This window comes from Lepeophtheirus salmonis, chromosome 2, assembly GCF_016086655.4.
Source record: "Lepeophtheirus salmonis chromosome 2, UVic_Lsal_1.4, whole genome shotgun sequence".
NCBI classification, from domain to species: domain Eukaryota; kingdom Metazoa; phylum Arthropoda; class Copepoda; order Siphonostomatoida; family Caligidae; genus Lepeophtheirus; species Lepeophtheirus salmonis.
This window is the reverse complement of record NC_052132.2, coordinates 21,265,369-21,270,426: the sequence shown is the minus strand read 5'-3', so window position 1 is coordinate 21,270,426 and position 5,058 is coordinate 21,265,369. Positions and strand designations below refer to the sequence as shown.

Here is a 5,058-nt window from a genome sequence, read left to right as displayed (position 1 = left end):
GGAATGTTTTTCATGCAATAAATAGGATATTTTGGATCAGAATGTAAAAATAAGAAGAATTTAAAGCATGTAAAAATCAGATTTAAAAAAATAAAAGGACTGAGATTGTTAAAATACAGACAATTGGAATTAAGGAAACACAATTCAGGAATCCGACTCCAATGATTAAAATAAAAATCCAACGCAAAACACTGTGAGTGAAAAATTTGAAGTAAATGCAATACCCGATCTTGGAGCAAAGGAGACGTTAGTTCCATTTAGTATTGTAAAAACATCCAAGCTGAAAATAGATCGAAGTCAAATGGTCAAGATTATATCAGCAGGAGATCAAAGCCTTGAATGTGTAGGGGCTGTGAGTATGAAGGTCAATTTTCAAGGTCACAAGGTAAACATTGAAGGATTTGTAACTCCTAATATCGACAAAGTGTTACTGTCATGACATTTATTGAGGGACTTATTTGTGATACCAGGGGATTTTCCTAAAATCAATAAACAAATTCAGAATCGTGTTTTTTCAATACATACAAGCGATTTTGAAAATTATATTGTAGAGATCAAAAAGAAGTATCCACTTGTATTTAATACAAAAGATGATTTAAAACCAATGAAGGGTAAGAAAATGCATATTTATTTGAAAAGAATATAGAACATAAACCTATTAAAACACTGGTAACACTTCCAATTCCACATACATATGGAGAGGATACTTTAGCTGAGTTACGAAAAATGGAGATGCAAGGAATAATTGAATCAGTTGAGAAGCCAACAGAATGGACAAGTCCGATGCATTTTGTTCCAAAGAAGACTCTGGGTGAGGTGAGAATTGTGGTGGATTATAGAGGATTGAACAAATTTGTAGATAGGCCAAATCACCCTTTTCCTACAACAAATCAAGTAGCAAATTCCATTTCCGCAAATGCAAATATATTTTTTTACTCTGGATGCATCAAAAAGCTACTGGCAAGTTCCTTTGGATAAAGAAAGCAAAGCTTTAACCACATTTCTAACTTGTTGGGTAAGAAAACAATTCACTAGAGCTCCAATGGGTTTAAATGCTTCAGAAGATTAATATTGCCGCCGAGGTGATTCTGCAATGAGTTGTATAAAAAATATTCATAAAGTAGTTGATGATATTTTGGGATATGGAGAGACATGGGAAGAAGTCAAGAACCTCTTGGATAAAATTATAAAGAGATGTGAAGAAAATGGGATCAGGTTGAATCCAAATAAGATACAAATTGGAGAAGAAGTTAAATTTGTGGGTTTCATAATAGTAAAAAACGTTGTTAAAACGGATCCGTGTAAAATTGAAGCAATAATTAAATTCCCTGAACCCAAGAATATTTCACAGCTTCGAAGTTTTTTTGGTTTGGTAAATCAATTAACTCAGTTTTCAAAGTATGTTGTACTTCCTATGAGTCAATTACGGAGATTATTAAGTTCCAAAAATGTATTACAATGCTTACCTAATCACTCAAAGGTGTTTGAAGAAATATGTTGTGTACATCACCAATCGTCACTCACTATGATCCAAAGAAGTAAGTAACAATAATCACCGATGCATCAAGACTACATGGATCAGGATATGCACTTATGCAAGGAGAAGAAGGGTGTCAAGAATTGGTACTCTACGGGTCAAGATTTATAAGTGACACTGAATCAAGATACACAACTCATAAATTGGAACTACTTGCTATACTTTGGGCCATCGAAAAATGCAAAATCTATCTTTTAGGAAGATAATTTAAAATCAAGACGGATCACAAACCGTTGATTGATATTATTATTGGAACTGATATGGAACCAATCAATAACTCACGTATACAGAGATTTATTGAAAAATTAGCCCATACACCTTCGATATAGAATGGACGAAGGGGAAGACTCATTTTATCGCAGATGCATTGAGCAAAGCTCCAATTGAGAAACCTGTGGAAGAAGAAATTGAGGGATCCAAAATAAGCAAACCCATTTTTTATAAAATATTAAAAGAAGACAAAGCATTAGATGAAATGTTTGACGGCAGCAGAAGAAGACGAAGGTTATATAATGGTATGTCAGTCATTACTAGAAGGAAAGGACGTCAGGAAGTTACGACCGAACCATTCATCGCATCTTTACAAGAAAATGTGGAACCGTTTATCCGTTGAGAAAGAAGCTAGACGAAGATTAATGTTATTGGACAATTGTAGAATTATAGTGCCAAGGAAAATTCGTCCCAAAGTTTTCGAATGACTTCATAAAGCCCATTTGGGGATGCAAAGAGCGAAAGAAAGATCAAGAACAATATACTATTGGCCAAATTTTCAGAATGACATTATTCAAAAAATTCATACTTGTGAAAAATGTCAACGATTTCGTAATCGTCAGCCTGCTTAGACAATTATTGAGGAATTTGTAAAGAGACCATATGAAGCAACGTCAGCAGATATTTTCGAATATGGAGGGAAATACTTCCAAGTTTATGTAGATCGATACAGCGGATGGGCCTCTGTGATCCAATTTCACAAGGCTCCAAATACAAAAAATGTGGTCGGTGCGTTAAAAGGTCACATGATGATATTTGGAATTCCAAACCGTTTGAGAACCGATGGGGGACCTCAATACAAATCTATAGAATTCAAAGAATTCTGTAATAATTTTAAAATTGAACATATATAATCAAGTTCACACTATCCCCAAAGCAAAAGACATACTGAAGCAGGCGTTAAAGGAATGAAAGATCTAGTAAAAAAATGCTGGACAAATGGAAATGTCGACATAGATAAATTTAAATCAGCAATACTATAGTGGAGGAATACACCAAAGTGGGGGGGAGGGGGGTCTATCACCTGCAAAGTGGTTATTTGTAAGAAAACTCCGAACTTTGATTCCTGCACATGAATCATAATATCGAAGAATGTCTGACTCCATAATTAAGATCGCGGAGAGAAAATGTAAGCAGATTGGAATTCTATGGGTACTCGAGATTTACCTATGCTTGAAGTTGTACAACAGGTCAGAGTTCGAAATCCTATTAAGGGGGAATGGGATTCTATTTGGATTATAGATTCTATTCGTGAAAATAATCGGTTTTATATTGTCACGGGTGAAATTGGACGTTACTCAAACCCAAATACTGATCTAAAGGGGAGTTGTTATATGCTTGATTATTGTAAATAAATTGAAACATCTCTATATTAATTGTGTAAATACATATGTAAATAATAACAATGACAAAATTTCATAAAGATGGCACTAACCATATTATCGTTTTTTACCCCTCAATCGTATATATTTTTAAAATCATAACAATATTTGTAATTGCAATTAATTATAACTATTTGTCTATATCTATGGATAATTCTTTAAATATCTTTGTAATTTCGTTAATTAACTATTTTATATATTTTTTTCTAGGCATTCGTATATTTCCCAAAAAATGAATATTGAAAAGTATTCATTATTTAAATTTAAGATAAACTTATTTGAATAGAAAATCGTAATTAACATTTTAATACTTTAAATGGTAATGTTTAATGGTGTATTTCTATAAATTATAATTGTTAAATGTAAAGTAAAAAATATTAAATACAATGAAGCACATTCCTCTTTATTCTATAAATAAAGTTTCTTTATTGATTGATGAACTAGAATTACTGTTCTTAAATAATATAATTTGGCATATTTTTTAAATTTATGTCTTTGATATCGAAATAAACACCTTGAATGCACCCAGTAGACACATAAAACAAATAATCATGATGCTAATGATGGTTAAATATTGATATTGTCGTTTAAGTAATTCTTTATATCATTTTTGCCTTTAAAATCTTCAATATAGCTTAAAATTATTAATTTGTCTCATTCAAGAACTTATCTATTATTGGAATTTTTTTCAGCAAGTAACTTTTTATTATTAATGGAATGATATCGGTTGGTACATCTATGTCATAGTTTTCTGTTGTTGGGTAAAGTTATTTTTTGTTTTTCCCGTGCATCCTTGAGGCAGGATGACTGTCGAGGGCCTTGAATATCTTATAGGAATAATGGCTGTTGTTAGTACAATGGATGTCCAATATATATGTATATATATACATATTTTTGCATACAAATTGAAACTTTTACTTCTATGTTGAAAAATAAAGTAATTTCCTAACATTACATTATTTTTTGATGTTAACTGTATCTAGGTAGAAAGTGCTGATATGCAGAAGGGAACATTATTGCTGATCCTGACATTTCCATTATCACAAATATATTAATATATATCTAGTGATACATGACATTCCTGTAGTTGGACAAAGGAATATTCGATGTGCATACCGTGTTGCTGATCAATGTCAATGAAATCCACATCTGAAAAAAAAAAAAAAAAATACTTCAATTATTAATAGAAACGGGCGAAGGTAGATTACACCCGATTATTATTGAAAGCATACTCTTTAGTATCTTTTTCTAATTCATAAGTCAATGGGAGTTCAAATGCTTCATCCAAGCTCTAGTTGTTTATTTCTATTTCTAAATTAACGATAAGTAATTTTTCTCTTTCTTAACTCCTTTTTCTTTTTATTCTTCTTTTTTTCTCATAATGTGAAAAAAAAAAAAATGAACATTAGACATGCTACATAACCAGGAAAAAACAATCATTGAATTAAATATAATTATTTTCTATCGAAAAAATAAAATTACTTCGTTCTTCACGAATAAAAATTTAAAATAGTGTCATGACTGAAATCAGAAGAAAAGCTACATCAAAAATAGTCAATTATCTCCATCAAATCTTAATTTTTTGGAATATTTTAACAAATTTTATGTACAGGGAGCGGGGATTAAATTGTCGCCAAAATATTTTTCTACAAAAAACAACACAAAATATACATTTTAAACTTTTTTATTGAAAATCAAAACTATGACGAGCATATAGGTATAGAGTAGCCATTCATTCGATATAATAACCGTTGGCATCAATAAAGGCCTCAATACGGCCTCTGAACCGGCCGCAGGCTGTTCTGACCATCTCATTGTCCATGTTGCCGAATACGTCCTTGATGGAGTCCATCAGGCTGGCCTTGGTGC

At 31.7% G+C, this 5,058-nt stretch overlaps 1 long non-coding RNA gene across 1 annotated transcript; it reads right to left on the bottom strand.

The window, feature by feature from the left end:
• Positions 1-3,871: 3,871 nt before the first annotated feature.
• On the bottom strand, positions 3,872-4,564 carry LOC121132166 (uncharacterized). The gene is made up of 2 exons (XR_005869248.2): positions 4,422-4,564; positions 3,872-4,338 (listed from the first exon to the last, which is right to left on the bottom strand). It is a non-coding gene; the product is annotated as an uncharacterized lncRNA (long non-coding RNA).
• Positions 4,565-5,058: the final 494 nt, after the last annotated feature.